Source organism: Triticum aestivum, chromosome 3B (assembly GCF_018294505.1).
Source record: "Triticum aestivum cultivar Chinese Spring chromosome 3B, IWGSC CS RefSeq v2.1, whole genome shotgun sequence".
NCBI lineage: Eukaryota > Viridiplantae > Streptophyta > Magnoliopsida > Poales > Poaceae > Triticum > Triticum aestivum.
This window is the reverse complement of record NC_057801.1, coordinates 796,207,772-796,230,020: the sequence shown is the minus strand read 5'-3', so window position 1 is coordinate 796,230,020 and position 22,249 is coordinate 796,207,772.

The window sequence follows — 22,249 nt, the reverse complement described above, 5'->3', positions numbered from 1 at the left end:
TTCCATAAACGTGCCTCCCGCGGCCGAATCTAAAAGATTTCTAGAAGAAAAATTCAAACCGGCATAAAATTTTTGTATGATCATCCATAAATTCGAACCATGAGTATGGCAATTGCGAATCATCAATTTCATTCTTTCCCAAGATTGGGCAACATGCTCATGATCAAGTTGTTTAAAATTCATAATATCGTTCCTAAGAGTAATGATCTTAGCGGGAGGAAAATACTTAGAGATAAAAGCATCTTTGCACTTGTTCCAAGAATCAATACTATTTTTAGACAAAGACGAAAACCAAATTTTAGCACGACCTCTAAGTGAAAACAGAAATAACTTCAATTTAACAATATCATTATCCGTATCTTTCTTCTTTTGCATATCACACAAATCAACAAAGTTGTTTAGATGAGTAGCGGCATCTTCACTAGGAAGGCCGGCGAATTGATCTTTCATAACAAGACTCAACATCATTAAGAGGACCAATCGGAGTAATAAGGAAATCATTATTATTGGTATTGGAGAAATCACACAATTTGGTATTATCTTGCGCCATGGCAACAAGTAATCCAACACACAAGCAAACAGAAAAAGGCAAGCGAAAAAGAGCGGAGGAGATTGGGAAAGAGAGGGCGAATAAAACGGCAACGTGAAGTGGGGGGGGGGGAGGAAAACGAGAGGCAAATGGAAAATAATTTAATGCGAGGGAGATGAGTTTGTGATGGGTACTTGGTATGTCTTGACTTGAGCGAAGACCTCCCCGACAACAGCGCCAGAAATCCTTCTTGCTACGTCTTGAGCTTGCGTTGGTTTTCCTTGAAGAGAAAAGGGTGATGCAGCAATAGTAGCATAAGTATTTCCCTCAGTTTTTGAGAACCAAGGTATCAATCCAGTAGGAGGCTCCTCAAAAGTCCCACGGACCTACACAAACAAACACTACAAAAAATACACTTCCGTGATGATACGTGTTTGTCACAGTAGGTCGCGTTTTTTGTCATGCATGTACAACCATGACAAATTTATGACAGAATCAAGATAGTCATACCTATGATGTCGTAGAAGTGTTCCATGACATTAGCAAAATTATCATCACGGAAGTGTCCACTTCCATGACAATAAATCGCGTGTCACAGAAGTGCTTTCGTCAAGGGTGACCGACACATGGCATCCACCGTAATGGAACGTCGTTAAGCTATCGGGTCGGGTTTTGGATCCGATAACCCGTTAACGGCCCCGACCAATGGGGATTTTCCACGTGTAAAATCATCATTGGCTGGAGGAAACACATGTCGGCTCATTGTTGGGACAGATGTCATTCACTCATTGGACGGAAGACACCTATGGTACGTCGACACGTGGCACGGCCCAAAAGAGGCCCATCCTGTGAAAAGGCCGGCTCAGTAAAAATTAGCAGGCCAGCCCATATAAGGCCTACTTGTGTCAGGTCCATTTAAGCACACGACCCATATGAGATGAGCCAATTCGGCCCGTCAACGGCCTGTTAAAGATTTGACACCATTGCAGCCCATCGTTAGTTCGAGCCCGTTAACAGCCCGCTATATATCTGGGCTCAATATCGGCTCGATGAGATTTCGGCCTGTTAACGACCCGTTTAATGGATGGCCCAATTTCCAGGATGTACATCTTTCGGCCTTTTAGTGACCCATTTAAATGTTGGGCTATTTTCCGGCCCGGTGTGTCTTTCAGCCTATTGACGGCCCATAAATCTGATGGGCCATTTGTTGTCAGACCTGAGTTTCAGCCTTTTAGCGGCCCATTTAAGTGTTGGGCCAATTTTCTTGCCTGGTGTCACTTTCAGCCTGTTGACGGCCCATAAATCAGTTGGGCCATTTTTAGTCGGACCTGAGTTTTGGCCTTTTAGCGACCCATTTAAGTGTTGGGCCAATTCCCGGCCCTGTGTGACTTTCGGCCTATTAACGGACCATAAATGAGTTGGGCCATTTGTAGTCGGACCTTAGTTTTGGCCCTTTAATGGCCCATGCCCTTCATGGTCCAATACCAGCCCGGTTTCTCTTTCGGCCTGCTAAAGGCCCACAACACAGTTGGGCCATTTACAATACGACCTGACTTTCGGCCTCTTAGCGGCCCATGGTCTTCATGGTCCAGTACAAGCCCGCTGTCTCTTTCGGCCTGCTAAAGGCCTACAGTATAGTTGGGCCATATGTAGCCCAAACTTAGTAACGGCCTGTTAACGGCCCGTGAAATAAACTGGGGCCACCTGTTGCCCGCTTCGATGTCGGCCTGTTAACGACCCGGGAGGTAAGAGGGCCGACCATTAACTTTCGGCCTAGTAACGGCCCATTAACTTAATGGGCCCACTAAAGTTCGTACATGTCTTTAGGCCAAATTAGATAATTTGAGCCCATTACGACGAGCAATTATGCACAGGACCAAAACCGATCACGCAAAGGTACGGCATACAGGGAATAACGTTGCACATCCAGCATATATTACAGGAAATTACATCCACTGGGCAATCAAAGATTGATGCCAGTGCAAATAAATGAGCAGAACCTAACCATCTACAACGTCACAATCTGCAACCTCAGCACAGATGACGCCCATAAGCATGTGGGCAAGTTCTTTCTGCTTTGCTACACTGTCTCTGAAAACATTGATCAGTTGTTGTGTCGCACGACTCTGCACCTCTGATTCATCCACCATTTCCATCATTGCTTCAGCCATTAATTGGTTCACAAACATACATTTATTCCGTTGCATTCGAGACAGAGGATACTGAACAGATTCAGATGGCGATTTTGGCAGGCTTGTATTATTGATAGTGGAGAGTGTCTCGACCACTGCATCATAACATAAATTAGGACGGGAACCAAACAGATTAATCATGAGTTATTGCCATATTACCTGGCCTAGATTTACTGGAAAGAAACAATGGGGTTGCCTTGCTGTTTTCAGAGTTTGTCTTCTTATCTTCAGCAGCCTGCACAAAATTAACACACTAGCATTGCTATCATTGGCCAAGTCAGATAATAGGAAAGCAACATTGACACAACGAACGTTTGGGCAAGTAGCCTACACCAAATTAACACAATATGGCACAACTATCATCAGCCAGGTAAGGTAGTACGAAAGCAACATTGACACAATGAATGAATGGGCAACCAGAGAAGCACTACAATTCAGTAATGTGCGTGATATGAGATAGTACATTCATGCAGCTCAGTATGCAAAACTACCAGGCAGTTTTCCTTACAAAAATCAACATTGGCGCCTTTAACATTTTGCTACAACTAATTTTAGATCAGATAAAGGTTAGATTCACGCCGATTAACAAAATACATGTTGATGTAAAATATAGTGATATACAACAGGTACTTACATCAGCATTGGAGCACAGAGAATTCCCGCAAGATATTTTCCTCGAATACGATCCCAATGGAGGAAGTCTTCTATCGTTTAACCTTATTTTCTAAAAGAGAGATGGGTAAGAAACATGTAGAAAATATGATCAGAATGCTATAAAATTTCATGATGCGAGGATACGCACACGCTTCTTAGAATGGAGTTGACATTCTTTTGCTGGACTGGAGCGGACTAGTTCTTTGGCCACTGGAATCTGCTTATTATCAGTGGGAGTTGGGTTTCTCTGTGCTGGAGCAGTATCTATGAAAAATGGAGTTGGTTTATTATCTCCTGGCGTTTGGATCTTTTGCAAAGACCTGGTTTGTAACCCTTCAGATTCTAACAGAGCCGTCTTCCCCTTGCATGCCTTATATAGAAGAATGGTGATTCAGTTATAAAACATGCTACAGCAGAGATGGAATAGGTACTGAAGAATAGAAAGGCATGACATATTGACATGTATTCCCTCCATCCGGAAATAAATGGACGGGTCTAGGCGTATTTCAGTTCTAGATACATCCAGTTTTATCCATTTCTGCGACATTTAATCCGGACGGAGGGAGTATGATGTAAGAGCTAGGGATACGACAGGACAACACAGTAAAAAAACACTGAAAAACCCACTGCAGAACCAAAGTATTCAAACCCACTGATATGAGATAGTACACTCATGCAGCTCAGGATGCAAAACTACCAGGCAGTTTTCCTTACAAAAATCAACATTGTGGCCTTTAATCATACATTTTGCTACAACTAAATTTAGATCAGATAAAGGTTGGATTCACGCCGATTAACAAAATACATGCTGATGTAAAAATATAGTGATATACAACAGGTACTTACATCTACATTGGAGCACAGAGAATTCCTGCAAGAATCTTTCCTCATAAACGATACCATTGCAGAAATTCTTCTATCTGTTAAGCTTATTTTCTAAAAGAGAGATGGGTAAGAAACATGTAGAAAATATGATCAGCATGCTATAAAATTTCATGATGCAAGGATACGCACACGCTTCTTAGAATTGAGTTGACATATTTTTGCTCGACTGGAGCGGACTAGTTCTTTGGCCACTGGAATCTGCTTATTATCAGTAGGAGTTGGGTTTCTCTGTGCTGGAGCAGTATCTATAAAAACTGGAGTTGGTTTATTATCTCCTGGCGTTTGGATCTTTTGCAAAGGCCTTGTTTGTAACCCTTCAGATTCTAACATAGTCGTCTTCCCCTTGCATGCCTTGTATAGAAGAATGGTGCTTTAATTATAAAACATGCGACAGCAGAGAGATGGAATAGGTACTGAAGAATAGAAAGGCATGACATATTGACATGTATTCCCTCCATCCGGAAAAAAATGGATGGGTCTAGGCGTATTTCAGTTCTAGATACATCCTTTTTTATCCATTTCGGCAACATGTAATCCGGACGGAGGGAGTATGGTGTAAGAGCTAGGGATACGACAGGACAACACAGCAAAAAAAACTAGTTGAATGTAAAACTATATGCTAGCGGAATACGTACAGAAATAACCAAGGCAACATACACGTGTATGATTGGGAAAATAAGATGGCATTGCAACAGAGCACTAGAACAACACTTCAATGTAAAAAAACATGGTATGGCAGACAGATGAAGTACATACTGATGAATAACAATGCATAAGATATTCAGAAGCATGATGTCCAAATTAAGCAGATGGCATTGCGATAGAGTAGAATGACAGTACTTGAATTTGAAAACATGTTATCATGAATGGAATAGGTACTGAAAAACAGGAAGGCATGACATATTTACATGCATGATCAGCATGCTAAGCACATGGCATTGCAACAGAGTAGATACACTCCAGGACATTATATGCATGTTGTACCCATATCACAGGCCAAGTTAGAGCAAGGACCTTGTGGGGTGAAGAGGATTCATCATCTTTCTGCAAGTCTTCTGAAGAACTGCCTTTACATGTTCCATCATATTGGGTATCATTGACATCAAGTTTATTGGCCTTTACATTGCTCCGTGAGGTTCTTGTGGATATATCAGTGTGTGCAATTATATCTGACATGCATGGAAGACAACTAGTAGTTAGATTTATGTAAATAAGTGCCTGTAGGAGACGACATAAATAGTAGGACTGGGGTTAACTAGCAGCAACAGGTCTCATAAACTAAAGGGAGAACACAGATGAAAGCTACAGAATATGTATCGTTTGTACTCGAGATTAACTAGATGGCACACAAAAGTATTAAAGAACAACATAGGTAATACTAGAAGTGGTATAATACTATAATCACCAGCCTGTGGGATAGCATTGGCTGATGGATGATAACGATGGAACAGCGTTACCTAAAGAACAAGTATCTTAGCTGAACTATGGAACAGCGTGAACTCCTGAACAAGACCCGTAAGAGATCAACATGAATATACAGTGAAATGTGATGATCTATTTTCCGTGCTTAGATGAATAACAAAGCCATAAATGTTGCACACAAGTAAGATGAGGGTACAACCTATCTGGCTGCCATCCATAGGAGTGAGCATCATGTGCTGACTTGTCGATGGCCCTGCAGTTGTTGTGGCTGTCCATGTCGGGCACGCGCATTCGATGCAGGGAACTGTTGAGTGGGGACTGTAGCTCCCTTCTGGTGTATGCTTCCCTTGTTGGAGCAGCTGCGGTGAGTCGGAAGACGGTGTGTCTGAAGATGCAGATAACGCATAAAGTTAAGAACGACATATCTCTTTGATCCGAAGAAATACACTAAGAGATCAACATCAAGGTACGAGAGTGGTCACACGTCTGTTGACTGAAGACAAAAAATTGGGGTCACATGATTTTATTTTATTCTGGTACTGTCCGATCTACGCCGGATGGCTTGATGGCCGTCTTGTGCCTCCCGGCTGACACTGTTCGGAATCTTCCCTGAAGAGCCAGCGACCAACGGCAGAGCAGCCTGCCTCCGCCGTCCATGGCCCCGTCCAAAACCCCGCTCCCCGCCCCACCGCACTGCCGTGGTTCCGCCGCCCCCGGGCCAATCCACAAAGACTCCCCGTCATCCAGATTCGGCAGCGGCAGTACCTTCAACCCACGCAAGTCTAAAAGATAGCCATCTAAGCGCTGCTTCCGCGGCGAACTTGTGGCCCCGCACCCTTACGTTAGACACCATCCAACCGGCAGCCTAGGAGCTCCGCCGCCTCGAGGGGTGCTGCTTCCCATTGGGAATCGATTGGCCCAGAATAAAAATTCAGACAACTGACGCCTAAATAAAGTGATTTCAGATGAGGGTGCGACCTATCTGGTGGCATGGTGAAGTAGGCAGGTCTAGCTGCCGAGTTGGTGAGGCCGGCGCGGTTGCGGTGGTGACCGGAGGCAGGGAAAGAGAGATGTCGTGACGGTCGACGGATACGCGGAAGTAGCGCCAAGACTCTGGACGGATCCGAAGTTGGAGCCTCTCCGGTGCCGTCAACAACGGCGTTGGTGAATTGGCTCCGATATGGTTCACGCGGCCGTCGTCGAGGTAGCACCAGCAGCACGGAGTAAGAGGCACACGGCCCAGTGCACGACGGCAATTGGACAGCATCTCCGGCATTAGGGAGGAGGGCGGCTTTGAAATTGGTGCGGTGGGGGCGCCATGGAGGTGGGGCTGAGGTTTCGCGGCTCAGGAGAAGGGAGCTTCCCGGGGAGAAGGTGATTTGGCGCCCACGAGGTATGAATGGGGGCGGGCGGGGGGGGGAATTGGGAGGGAGTGGAACCATGTCTTACGGACGCATTTGTCTGAAATGTGAGGGGGAGTTACAGTTCTACCCTTGCCTATAGGCTTCTCGGCTTGGGTCTGTGTACTGAGGGTCGGGGATAGTAGAGTAACTTTGCTTCTCCCCAAATAGTGGGCGGGAGCGATTTCGGGCGAGGAGGGCGTGTTTTGAACTATAGTGGGCGCGAGCGAATTCGGGCGAGGAGAGCGTGTTTTGAAATAGTGGGCGCGAGCTATTTCGGGCGAGGAGAGCGTGTTTTGCCGACCATGGTTTATGAATTATTCGGCACATGTCATTTCGGCCGAGGAGAAGGCGCGCTTGGATGAAGTTACGAACCTACCCTCGATGTACAACGGGCCAATTGATGCGTGTCCCACATAGGACGGTAATTTCGCGTCTCCCATTTATTTGATCGGGCGAATTCCACCGAGCAGAGAGGATGTTTAACGGTTCGTTCAAATTTTGGGAGAACGAGCATCCACGTCTACCTTACCAAGTCGATTTGAATCAAATTCTGAAATATTAGCTTGCCACTTCTTTTTTAGATGGAGAGATGATGCCCGGGAGTAATGTGTTTTTACATGCTCGTTTCTAGCGATTTACTATATGACAAATAGTTGACCCACTCAAAAACGCGAATCAAACCCAAAATGAAATATCTAGATTCAATGAACTAGCTCGTTCAGTAGGTCAAAATAGTGAACTAAATCCAAAATTGAACACCTCAATCGAGTAGGATGTTGTACAGTATTATAGTACTCCATGAACATGTTGAAAGTCAAATTAATGAACTTGTTTGATATACGCATATATTTGTTCATGTGTGGATTGCAGACAACATGGTCTCCAGTTTAAATATGTGAATGCAAGTTTATATCAGTCTTTGATGCATAAAACGTGACCTCCCCCTCTCCCGGACTCCTATTCTCTCTCTATCTCTCACACTCTCTCGCCGACAATCTTCAATTCTGTCGCACGCATCCGACACAAAAACCTTGTTGGTCCCTCTCCCTTTCTCTCTCTCTCTCTGTGTGTGTGTGTGTGTGGGGGGGGGATCTTTCTAGTCCGCATTCATATATACACCATCTATAGGTCTCTCTCGCACACTATGTATGATACTCTAGCTAGTCCAAGCTAGATATCTTGGGTGCACTCATCGTACGCACACAAATTCCTTGGCTCTTTGCCCGTAACTCTCTCACGCACCACTATGTCGTCTCGGAGCTCTCCCCCCTCTCTCAAACTCTCCATCCACCTGGGTCACACATACACATGCATATCTCACTCGCACTCAATAGGCCCATCTAAAACTCTATCTCTCTCCATCGTTCTCTCTCCATCTCACACGCACACACACACACACAATCTCATGCCCAGCTAGCCAAGTATGATGGTCTCTCACTCAATTGTAGGCACACGCAGTCCCCCGTATATGTATATGACTAGCTAATCTTAGTCTCCATCACAAACATGTGCATGGTCTATCTCGATTTCTCTCGGGGCATCTTTCTATCGCGCACGCACTCCCTCGATCTCCCACCCATATAGTCCCCTCACGATCTCGAGGGGATCTCTCTATCACAAACACACCCTCTCTCCCTCCCCATGCGTCCATGCCATCCATGTGTCCCTCTCGACCTTTTTTCCTTGTTGGCCAGACCTCTATTGGACATGTGCTACAGGGGTGTCTCTCTCCGTTGCAAACAATCACACACTAGCTATCTTCGTGTATCTCCTCGCCTCGCTTTTCCATCTCGGAGATGCATGCGTGATATGTTCGCATAAGAAACGAAAAACACACACTCTCTCTAATTTATCGTTTGTTGTCACTTTCTCTTTCACACACATACTCTTTTTGCACACTTACTCATTCTCCTTCACACGCACTTGATCTGTCTCGACTGAGGCACTCACCTCCGTCCATAGCACATAGATTTATTGAAAAGTCAAACATCACAAAGTTTGACCATGTACGTGGAGAAAAAGAATTACATCTAGTACGGCAAACATATACCATTAGATTCACCATGAGATGTAGTTTTGTATGATGTATCTTTGGTATTGTAGATATAAATAACATTTGCGTAAACCTGATCAAAGTTTCCAAAGTTTGACTTCTAAAAAATTTACATGCACTGCATTATCGAGCGGATGGAATATCTCTTTCCCCCTCTCAGCTATCCGACGCACCACTCAGCCTTATCGGGGCTCCCCAATCTCTCTCAAACTTTATTGGTCAGTTTGGTTCATGACCTGACCCTCATGCCTTGATGGTCGGCACTGCCTGGTGTGGACGTGAGATGTAAAATATTTCTGCCTGGCCAGGCTTGTGTGGTGCTGAAGCGTTTGGTTCATGCCTGGGCCAGGCAAAGCATCAACGTCCCATCAATCAATCCATGCATCAATTATTTAATGCTAATATCCATCCATGTTGTTGTTAGCCTCGTGGCCGCACGACCAGGCACGGCCAGGCGTTCGAAATCGGTCACTTGGGCCAGGCTACTTGCAGTGTCTGGAGTTCAGCCAGGCTAATTAAAGTGCAAGGGAACCCAGCCCAGGCGGGCTTTCTTTTTCACAGGGTAGCAACCAAACAAGCGTGCATGAAATCCAGCCACAACCCCAGGCCACGCAAAAGATGCTCACGATGCAAGCCAAACGAGCCTTAAATCTCCCTGGTTCACACATACACATGTCTCGCTCGCGCTATACATATAGACCCATCCAACACTCTCCACCCTTGTTCTCTCTCCATGTGACACACACCCCCCTAAGTACCATAATCCCTCACTCCATCATAGGCTCTGTTTGGATCCATGGGTTAGAGTTAGTTTGGGTTAGTTTGGAGTCAACTAACCAAAAAACATCCAAACAGGAGGGTTAGTTTAGGTTAGATGCATCTAACCCATCCAAAAAAACTAACCCATCCAAGAGGTGCTTATTTGGGTTAGTTCCTCTCGGGACCACTAATAAACACTTTTTTCTCTCGCTCTCCCCGCAGCAAATCCCTCCCCACTTCCCCGAAGCTTCTCGTCCTATCCCTCCCTCCCTCTCACACCGCCCGTGAAGGTGCCTCGCCGTATCCGTGCTCCATCTAACCCTGCCATCCAAACACCTCTTTACTTAGAGTTAGTTCAGGGTTAGAATCTAACTCTAACCTCTAACTGAGTTAGAGTATCCAAACAGGGCCATCGACGCAAGCACTCCCCCCCTCCTAAGTATGATTATCTCTTACTAGCCATCGGGAACACACGTATTGTCTCCTTCCATCCATACGTCTATCTCGATATCTCTCGGGGCATCTTCTATTGCGCACACACATGTAGTCCATGTAGTCCCATCACGATCTCCAGGGGATCTCTCTATGACAAACATACACTCTCTCCTCCCCATGTCTGCATTTTCTCCGTACGTCTCTCTCGACCTCTCTCCCTTGTTTGTCAGACCCCTCTTGGCCACGTGCTAGGGGTCTTCCTCTCTCGGTTCCAAACAACCACACACTATCTCCTCGCCTTGCATCCGTTGTCGAAGATGCATGTGTGATATGTTTGCATAAGACACGCATGCTTTTTCTCCACTTTTATCGTGTGTTGTCCATGTATCTATCACACACGCACACACACTTTTTTCACTCTCTCTCTCTCCCTCTCTCTCTCTCTCTCTCGTCAGGGACTCTGTCACGTCCATAAGCATATGGATGTTTTGAAAAGTCAAACCTCAGAAAAGTTTGACTAGGTATATGTGGAGAAAAACATTTACATCTGGAACGATCATTAGATTCATCACAACATGTACTTACTTCATACTATCATTTATCTTTGGTATTGCCGATATAAGTAATTTCTTTATAAACTTGGTCAAAGTTTCAAAAGTTTGACTTTAAAAAAATGTTGTAACTACATAATCGAACGGAGGGAGTAGCTCTCTCTCTTTCTCTCGCTCTCTTTGCTATCTCTCACGGGCCTCCCCTCTCACTCGAACTCTCTATACCGACATATTATACGCTCACTGTGTCAGCGTATAGCTCTGTATATTGTCTAGTTGACCGGTCAACCAATCCACATGCTGCATTGTCAGCTCGTATTCTGTATCTTGGTGTGCTGGCCCATGTGGCAGTGGGTGAAAATAAGTAAACTAGAGGCCCATATGACACGCGGTGAAGGAAACAAAGTTGAAACCACTCGGGGTAGCACCCCGCACGCTAGTAAATTGAGGGCGCATTGAGGACAAACTTCTTGCGTGGAAGGACACACTCGCGCACAATTCACCACTGTGCGCCGACATGCACAAAAGGACGCACTCGCGCACACCCAGCACACAACACACACTAGCACACGTGTACACCGGCGTCGCCGCCGGTTGATATGGACAGTGAGGCAGCCAACAAGCGGAGGCCGCTCGAGCCAAAACCGCATCTGGCGAGCCTGGACTTCATCAGCAGCCTCCCCAATGACATGCTGCTCGTCATCATCGGCCTCCTCCCCACCAAATCTGCCGTGTGGACCGCCCTGCTCTCCCGGCGGTGGCGCCCCCTCTGGCGCTGCGTCCCCCTCAACCTCACCATCGACAGTTGCATCTGCGACGGGGATTGCAAACGCATGGCCGCAGTCTCCAAGATCCTTTCATCACACCCTGGGCCAGCCAGACGCCTTGACATCCGCATGTTCAGTACCAATTGCAAGGTTCGACCCAAGTTCGATGAGTGGTTCTTATCCCCCGCCCAAGATCAGCTCGAGGAGCTCAGCTTTGAAGCTGGACGATGTCGCTCTCTGCCACCGTCTGCGCTCCGCCTCACGCCAACGTTGCGCCACGCTAGCTTCAGCTCCTGCAATCTCCCCAGATTAATGCCGCGCCCGCCCTTCTTCTCCCTCAACTCAAGCAGCTCAACCTCTTCGACGTTGTCATCTTGAAGAAGGCTATGGAGCACCTGCTCCGTAGCTGTACTGCGCTCGAGTACCTTCGTCTTGAGCAGATCCACGGGTTCATTAGCCTCCACATCGCCTCGACGAATCTTCGATGGATTTATGTGTCTTGCTGGCCCCGCAACAAGACATCAAAGAGATCACTCCAGTTGTTCCACATTATGGTCATTGAGAATGCACCTTTCCTTGAGAGATTGCTTGTATCGGATCTAGAAGGTCCAACAAAAATCAGGGTCATTGACGCGCCAAAATTGACAGTGTTGGTGTACTCGTCTGCCAAATTCTCCGAACTCTTAACTCTTTATTGGATCCGTAATCGTTTAGGTACAACACTCATCTTCTTCTCCGTCTTCTTGAAATTCACATTTTAAAATTTCTTCTTGATGTATTTACGACCGTCTTCCCGAAAATGATTCCCACAAGCTTGACCCAGTCCATGCGCACAGTGAAGATCTTAGCACTAAAATCTATCGGCCCCAATCTGGATCAAGTTGTTGGATTCCTTACATGCTTTCCATGCACAGAGAAGCTACTGATCGAGGTGAAACTTCTTTCCTATTAGTAAACGGTAATCACAACGTAGCTCAATTTTTTCGTAATTTTCCCAAATTATGATGACAAGTGTAGTGTTCAAAACTACATCTACGCACTGCACCGAAAGAAATGTTTTTAGTATTTTTTCTCACGTGATCACCTGCATCATTTTTATGCTCTACTACTATAGTAGCCTAGGCTAGTCATAGTGGAAAGTAACTTAGACTACTCCAGTAACTCTATGGTTACCCTAAGGGCAAGTACTACCTCCGTCCTGGTTTACTCTTCCAATTTTGTAGTATCAAAATTTGACCACATATTTAACTGACGAAAATCTATGGTCAACATTTTATACTAAATACGAGGTAGTATTCCCTCCATCCCAAAATTCTTGTCTTACATTTGTTTAGATATGGATGTATCTAACACTAAAATGTAACTAGATACATCCGTATTTAGACAAATTTAAGACAAGAATTTTGGGCCGGAGGGAGTACAAAAGTGGGTTATGTAGGCCAAAACATGTGCCAAATTCACTTGTGATGCATTTGGCATCGATGCCCCTCCATTGCTCACCTGGTGCCCCAATCTGGAGCACCTACTTTGCTCTGGTGCCAAATTAACTCACGCAATGAAAAAACACTGCGTGGGAGAGAGAGAGAGGACCGAGGCAATAAAAAGCACTTGTTTAGGAGAGTGAGAGGCTGGTGTAGTTGGTTTGATTGATTTTTTTATACATGTGGGTCTGTGTGCACAGCGGTGCCAACTCTCTCACATCGCGAGAGCGGTGCCAAAATCTTTTGATTTGACATCGATGCGTATTATGTGGCATACTTTTGCGAAATATGGCATCGGCCACATAGTGGAAGGCAACAAATGCCCAAGCTCTTCACGTGCTCCTAGTTAAATGAGAGGAAACAGAAACCGAGAGAGAGAGAGGAGAGGGAGAGAGAGAGAGAGTGAAAAAATATCACTAGCCAGCCAACCCTATCATATGAGCGAATGATATTGGTACCTCTTGATGACACGGCAATCTTATGCAGCCAGCTGCTCTAATATGTTCTCTTCTTTTGCAGATAAAAAAAGACCTGAAAGTGAAAAATGTGTTGCACTATAACAATCTCATCGAATGCCTTGATCTCCATCTTACAGAAATTGATTTGATCGACTACCAAGGCAGCACATCTGAGATTAAACTGGCTAGGTTCTTTGTTCTGGAGGCAAGTGTGCTCAAGGTAATGAGGTTTGGCGTTCTCTGGCGCAATAATGAATGTCGTGCTCATCACCGCAAGCGTCTAAGCCTAAATGACAAAGTCTCCGCAGAAGCTAAATTTGTTTTTGAGACATCAAGTGGCCAGAGACTCGAAAACTTATTTGCCCATTAGTGACTTGTCAGGGCGGTGGATTTTAGTTTGTACGATAACGCTGCATCCACCTAAAGTAACGAAAGTTCTTACGTGAACTTCCTAGTAATTCCATCTTCCTAGGTGTAGCATTACTCCTAACATTTGTAATATCAATTTGAAACTTGTAATATTGCCGTGTCCTATTCCTGCTTTTTCAAAATCTTGCAAATCAAACAGGTCCTGAGTTGGTGATGATGTTGTGCCTCCCATCTTTCACTAGTAGTCGTCGGATCTAGATCGTACGCATACAAACCAAGCTTCTCCATTTTTGCAAAAAGATGCCCACACTTGTTCCCTATTTACAAACAACTCCTTGTCTCTCACAATCAGCCTTATCTCCTCCCCACCACATCTAGAAGGCCGTGGAAAAATCTGGCGCGATGGCCGCCGCCGGAGCAGTCCACCCCCAATCTTGGTGTTCTGTGCAATGCACGGGCATCTATGCACGGGAAATTATGTCGAACAGCGCTAGTTGTAAGCAGGCTAGCTCTACAGCCATGATGATAGTGACTGCAGACGGTGAGGCTGACTATGGTAAGCCGAACACGGCGCCTATACTGAGGTGTCATCTACGGCGCAGGGTCTTGTCACTTCATTGTGAGGAGCAGCACTAATAAATTGACCAACGGGTAGTACAGTGCAAGTACTCCTAGGAGTACTGCATTGGTAGTACTACTACTAGTACTAGTAGCACCACCGTCTGGATTTAGGAGTACTACCACGTCCATCTGGATTTTAGTATTTGACTAGCAATATCTAGTAATGCATGTCACAAAAAATGTACTACTCCCTCTGTAAATAAATACATGGTGTTTTATTCCTATCGGCGAGAGAATTTAATGTTTTCTTGCTAACTAGAGTCTTAATAGGATTACATGCAATGAACTAAACACTGCATGTCATGTTTGGTAGTCTCAAGTCATTGAAAGCATGCACGGCCCACATCTCTCATTGGTTGATATGTCATGAAATAAGAAACAAGGAGGGAGTTAATGCACCATGCCTAAGTGTTTTGGGATTATTTGGTTTTCATAATGTGACTTTAGACAACATTTTTGTTTACATGCATTAACATTTTATTAGTTAAATCAAAGGTCAAAACTTGGCGCAAAATGCAATGGGGACCAATAAACCAGCAAACATCAAACTTCTCTCGTTTGGCCCCAACTAGAGGTCCGGTGAGATGACTATACTGCACCGGCATGGAGGGGGGCGCAGCTTCATTGACTTACGGCAACTGCCTTTTGGTGAATGACACGTGGGCCCAGGGGGTGGCAGGCCCACCTATCATACAGCCAAAGGCAGGTGCAGTAGAGGGCCGAGGAGTAGTACGAAATCCTACGCACCTACGCACGCTAACCAAGGGCAAGAGTGATCACTCGAATCGCAAGATCAGTTGACTAGTAGATGCTAAGCTAGACCCATGGAGGCGATGAGCGCGAGCATCAGCCGGCTTTGCTAGATGTGCCATGACACAGGCCTGCGGCCCGGCAACAAGGAACGTCTCCAGGTAGTATGAGCATAATTGGTTTGCTACCAACATTTGGCATTGCCAATATTTGGTAAGCTAACATTTGGCAAAAACAAAAGTTGCCAAGATTTGATAACTTTTTGTGAGATTGGCAGCAAGAATTGGCAAGCAACCAATCTCTAGCCAATATTTGGCAGTTGCCAAAATTTGGCATCCCAACTTTTGGCATCAAACCAATTATGCTCTATTGCTTGAGGCCGGCAGGGCGAAGGGCCGCTTGGACGACAGCTTCGTCTCCTTGTTCGACGAGGTCCTCGTTGGTTTCCTCGACAAGTTCACCATCGTCAAGAAGCTCGCGGACGACTTTGACGTAAGCCTTCAGCCGACGCGCCCAGGCTCTGCGATGCCCGCCACCCTTAACGGCCACTATGGTGACAACCTCTTCAATGCACTGGTGGCCCTGCGACTGCCCGCCGTCGCGCAGGAGAATGTCCACCTTGAGGTCGCGCTCGCCGCGCAGCGCCTGGCGCAGCAAGACGCCATGGACATAATCACCCACGTCTAAGCGCATGCAAGAGGAGGACGATAGGATGCTGGCCTTCTTGGATCGCAGGGCAACCTTGGACGCACTGTTCAGAAGCACGTTGAGCTCGCCGCCAACGCCGCTGCTCCTCACACGTCGGTTGGTGACCCATTGCACTAGGGCATGAGGATGTCGTTAATGGATCTGTATGTATTTTTATCTTTCCGTCAAATCCATGTAGTAGTATATGATACTATAGTAATTATCTTACCTTTCGCATCAACTTCATAATTTTCGTATGTACTCTAGGCAAAACCAAACTTCTCATTACTCTAGGCAACATTGTTTTTTTCTATCTATCGATTGCGCCATGGAGCAGAACCAAATTTTACAAGTTACGAGTTCAAAAGGAAAGGCATGCCGTGTTCGCGTCGCACCCCCACACGGTTTGTCCGGCATGCCGCTCAAGCGGGAATGCGTGCGGTGTTGCATTTTCACTTACAAGTGAGAGCGTAGTAGAGCAAACCGACTATCGGCAAACCCCCACCCCGCCCACTGCGCGTTGGCTGAGAAAACAGGAGGGAGAAGAGATGGCTGTAGCATGGACTCCAAGAAAATTGGTGTCGGATGGGACTCGTGTGGGTGGCGTGTGCCGTAGTGCTAGACGTGAATGCTAGTTATGGCCCATGCCAGCCCACTATATCGAGCCTATATCAAGGTACAATACGTAGAACAAATTTCCTACAGTCCGTGCTCAGCACTCCTCTATCTCTCTTCTCAGCCAGCCAGTGGACGCGCGGAGCCCATCGTCTATTTGCTCACATGCGGTCCCACATGTCAGTGAAAACCCAAGAGGACCCACTGAACCTGCACATGTTTCACCTCGACGTGCTGGTGATGAAAAACAAATCCAAGAAACATCTTTGGTGGCCGCTTTTGGAGTTACTCAAGAGTAGTAAGATTCTATTTACAGTTTAACCCAAGATGCACATCTCGTGGCTTCAACTACCACTCTATTTTCTTTCATGACACGACCTAGATGCTGGATGTCCCACGTGTCGGCAAAAGGAGGAAGAACCCGACCAAATCTTCGGTTGTGCTCTCGGATTAGACTAGTTGTGCTAACTTAAAAATTTTATTGTGTACTCCCTCCGTTCCAAAATACAATACTTCCATTTGTCCAAAAATGGATGTACCTATATACTAAAACATGTCTAGATACATATATATTTTGACAAATAGAAGGCATGTATTGTGCAACGGAGGGAGTAGAATGGATGCAAGTTTTTGTATTGGGAAGAAGAGTACATCCATATATTGATAGAGCGCTATTTAGTAGATGTTCTATCACTTTTAGCTAGCACAGAGGATATAGATGAGATTAGTGCAGTTGTTGATACTACTACTTGGTATGCGTGTTGCTACTTAGACGTAGAGAAAAACGGACTGGAGGGAGTACTAGAATAGAGGCTAGACATGAGACTAGATGCGTGGAAGCAACGTCTACTTCTTTACACTCGAAGAAGAAAGAAGCATGCAAGATCGAGCCTCCGCAGATCAACAATGAATGCATCGAGAAGGCACTAATCCAACTTATAGGAGTAGTAAAATGTATTCTTGTGGTTCTTGTTTTCTTTGGTCTTGCTTTTATAGTCAAAATTATCGTTGGAGTTCGTGCAAAACGAAGGTCCGTTTGGGGTCGTGCGTTGTAGTTGGCCTTACAAGTGGGACCGCAGTTAAGGAAACCGACTATCGGCAAACCCCCACCCTGCCCGCCGTGCGATGGCCGAGTTAGAGAAACGATGGGATTGAAGAGATTGCTCTAGCACGGACTCCAAGAAATATGATGTCAGATGGAAGTCGTGCTGGTGGCGTGTGCCGTACTCCTGGACATGAATGCTTGTTCTGGCCTATGCCACCCTACTACTCCTACTAGTTAGTACTATATAGTACTACTAGTATCGAGGATTCAAGGTGCTGGTTACATAGTATAGTATGGCTACAGTAAAAACACCCGCACGACGCGCAAAGCATGTGAAGCTAGTACAAATAGTGTACTACTATTGTTGATTGGCCCCATCCGATAACCTGTTGCAATGCACGTACAATTATGTATTCAGAAAATATATTTTTTGCCTTGTCGCACCACTCACTCACAGAAGAAACTCGAAAGCCATTCATAAATTTACTAAGTTTATCACAGGCATATCATTATTACATACAATAGGTCATCAACCCACATCGACAACGAGGATACATTATAAATACTAAATTTTTCACTACACAACAATAACAAGCAATGAAATGAACTTCAACTCAACCATTCCTCGGCGTTGGAAATGCTTGCTTTGAACCACAAGTGATTCTTTGGGACGGGCCATCCATTGTCGATCCGGAGACCAACGCAGGACTGATCATCCAGGGTGAAGCGGCCTACTATATCAGTACCAGGGTAGGGAACCACCCAAATGTCCAAGGTATAGACACAGTTGCTTCTCATAAATGGTAGTAATGTTGTGTCAACAGCAGTTGGATCGCCTTTCACCATCATTGGATAGTTTTGTCCAAGGAAGAGTGAGTTTTCTCAAAGACTATCAATTCTGTACCAGGGAGAAGGAGTTGGCGCTAGCACACTAGTATCCATCCCGAATACCATGCAACGGGTGATGGAATAGGTCCGGAGAGTGCGACCATGGGAGACTACACCTGCTTCCTTAGCAGTAACATCATCAGTGGGCTGTATACACACGAGAAGAGGTGATCCATCGGAATTAGTTGCCAGGCGCCAAATAGTATATGAGCACGGCTCGTCCTCATGCTCGTGATCATCACCATCATCATCTCCCCCTTGGTTATAAAAATCTTCAAGTATAGGTGGTGTAATGTTCACAGGACCTTGGAAACATAAGAAGAAGGTTAATTAGTAAGGCTGGCCATAGTGGGGGTAACATAAGTAGTATCATGCAGTTGGGACTCGCAAACATGCTTATGTGGCAGGCAATTAAGGAAGAGAGAGATGGTTATAGTAACATAGGTAGATACTGTAACATAATAAATGTGATGCTACTATGTGTCATGCATGGCAATAAATGAGACCTCCTATGATACTAATATAAGATACTATGCACTATAGAGGTAGTAACATAAACTAGTAACATATGCATGTTACTAGTCTAACTTACTCCCCACTATGACCAGCCTTGCTAACCCGCATGCATGTGGATGAAACAATTATAATTACGGTGGAAGACAAACGTACCGAAACAACGAGGATGCCATGCAAAAACAGTGCCACGAGTGGTGGCAGCAAACAAAAGGCCCTCGTATTGAATTGCATTACAGTACTCATCCGTGTACAGAAACAGATTTTTGAGCAATATCCATCCAGTCAAACCACTGACGACGGCAACAAGCTTGTCAAAGATAGCAACAACTTCATAGTTGTTGTAATTCCAAGAGCGGTTGGGGACTCGAGAGATTGCTATCTTCCGTAGAAGACAGTCACCTTGATTGTATTTGAACGTGCGTACAATACCGGTGTGCTCAACCTCTCGGCAGTCTGCTGAGATTTTTGGAAGTGGAACCCGGTCACGAGTGTACACATTCACAAGGTCCCACTCGCAGTTGGACCCAATGTAAACAACCCAATCTCCATTTGCGCCTGCCCAAGCCTTGGCCTCAACCGATGGCATCTTAACATCATATGTATCATTATCAAGCGGCATCAACTTGCACAGGGCAAGACCTCCGTCGTGACGGCGCCAGTCATCAGGGTCATGGCGAAGAAGATAGGGGAGATCAAACCGCTCCTTGAATCTTGGGTTCCTTGTAATGATGTTATTAGTTGAGTCGAGAATGGGCTTGAACGAACCTGCCATGCTAGCCGAGGTGATGACGTCGCACCGATCAATGAGTTCCTCCACCACGTCATCTTTCAGATCGGGGCAAGAATAACGGGGTCGTTTCTGTCCTGTTCCCTCCATGGAGAAGACGATCAAACAATGGCAGAAGAAAGGGTGAAGGGCTGAAGGAAAATGGAGGAGGGAGAGGAAGAGCGTGCGACAACAGTTCCAAATCGAGAGGGAAAGGCGAAGGGTCGGTGGATGGTTGCCAGTTTGCCACGGTTCATGAAGGGGCACCCCGGCCTACACGTTGGTCCAGAAATACTCCTACTAATCGCCGTCGTCTCACTGATATGTGGAACGGGACCACATGTGAACGAGACATGGTGTGTAATTTCTCGTGCAAAATGCGATCTGGCCGCATTGGCCCGAGGTGCCGCATTAGTTATCGGCCTTTATTTTTTTAATGGCGCGCCATTCAATTTTGAAGAACGACTAACTGGTACTGTACGCAAAGAAAATATAAACTACTCTACCACTACTCCACCTCCAGTACTACTAGTATAAAGAAGATATATAGGCTGGAGCTTCAGCGCTTTCTTGCCAAGGGCTACCCACTTGCTTCTCACACTACCACCCTCTCTCCAGATCTAAAACAGACGGCCCCTCTCTCCCTCCTCACCGGTGGTCACAGATCCGCCGGGGAAGAAAAGGACATGCAGCATTGACGCACTCGTCGTCGGCGAACGAGGTCACGCACTGATGACAAGGCCGTCCTCCCAGACCTAGCGCCCGCGCGGGATCGCTGTCGTAGTGTGTGCGGAGGACGATGACCACGAGCGAAGCCACTTCCCGCTGACCCTCAGGTATGCTACCTCTTTTCGAACCATACCCTTGTTCTATTGCCCCATCTGGCACGTCGTTGCATGTGGATCTTTTTCCACTCCACCATCTTCCCAATTTGCTATCCTCTGCTCTGCTGGCCATGCAGACGAAAACCATAATTTGCACTATTAAAGGAAACCCTACTTCATGCAGACTAATGCATGTCTGGGTTGAATAAGGAAAGGAAGGGAGACTGTATTGTCCAAGAGAGTAGGCATCGAACCCGCATCTAGGTTGAAAAGGGAAAAATCAGTAGCTAAGGAATGAGTCTCGTGTCTCTTGGTTGAAGAAGGGTAGAAAGGCACGACAACGCAATAGAGAATGACCAGGTCGATCAGTTTGTTGTCCTGACATAGGAAAAAGGTGGCTAAAGAGAACAAAAATGGGACGTAATCCACATATGCTGCCTGGATATTTGTTGCTCTGGGCAACCATACCTCCCTCACCACTCTGCGTCTGTGGAGGTACATCGTACTGGTGCGCCCACTGTCCGAATGGGCCTCCCATGCTCTTATTGCCAATTTTTTTGCTGTTAGTATAACGCCAGCAGACAAGTCAAGCAATTTTATAGCCTTCAGATTTTTGCACTGTTAATGCTTATAGATTACATACCTCACTTTCATGAAATAAGTTATTTTTTTTGTACAATGTCACCAAAATGCCAAGGCACTGATGTCATTTTATTTTCGTTAAACTGCACAGACAATTATGAAGACAAGAGGAAAGGTCAAGAGTGGGCACCTCCTCCTCCGGCTGTTCTCTTGATTATCTAGAGGAAAGATCAATTTTTTATGTTTGATCGATTATCAAGATTGGGATAGCAATTTTTAAGGTGCCCCCCAAGTTTGAAATGATATTTACCTTGGAGGTACATGGTTTGCAATTTTTTGTACTGTCATTAGTTAATAATGCTAGTCACCTTTAGACTTTTGTATTTGGTTTAATGCTCATGCACAGCTAGTATACTAATGCTGAAACTTGTTACCTTTACATTTTGTATTGTTAATTCTTATAGAAACCTTCCAGTGCTAGAGTTTATTGAAATCTGTTAAGTAAAATCATTGTACTGTACCCTGTAATAAACTAACTACTCTACTGTTGCACTAGCCACCGGATTAGTGTATATTTGTAGTATTCGAATGGTGTTGCATTAGCGTATGGACATAAATAAAGTGTGGCAAGCTTTCCCAGATATGTGCTCAAGAAAACTACTACCTGTTTTTCTAAATACTAGACGTTTGGGTACTTTAAATTGAACCGCGAAAACGCCTTATATTAAGGAACAGAGGGTGTAGAGTTCACTCAAATTATCCCGGTAAAGCTAGTCACACCTTTGTTAAAATTAATGTTCATTATGTTATCGGAGGAGGTCTGTACATTTGTCTCTAATGCCTGTCTACTACATACCTGGCATCATGATGTAATGTTAAGTCGTTTCCTTTTGTAAAGTGTAACTTAATTGTCAAGGCGGTGATGGAATTTTATTTTAGTAGAAATGCACAAAATTTGCTTAAAAGAAGAGGAAAGGTCAGGAATGGCTCAGTTTTT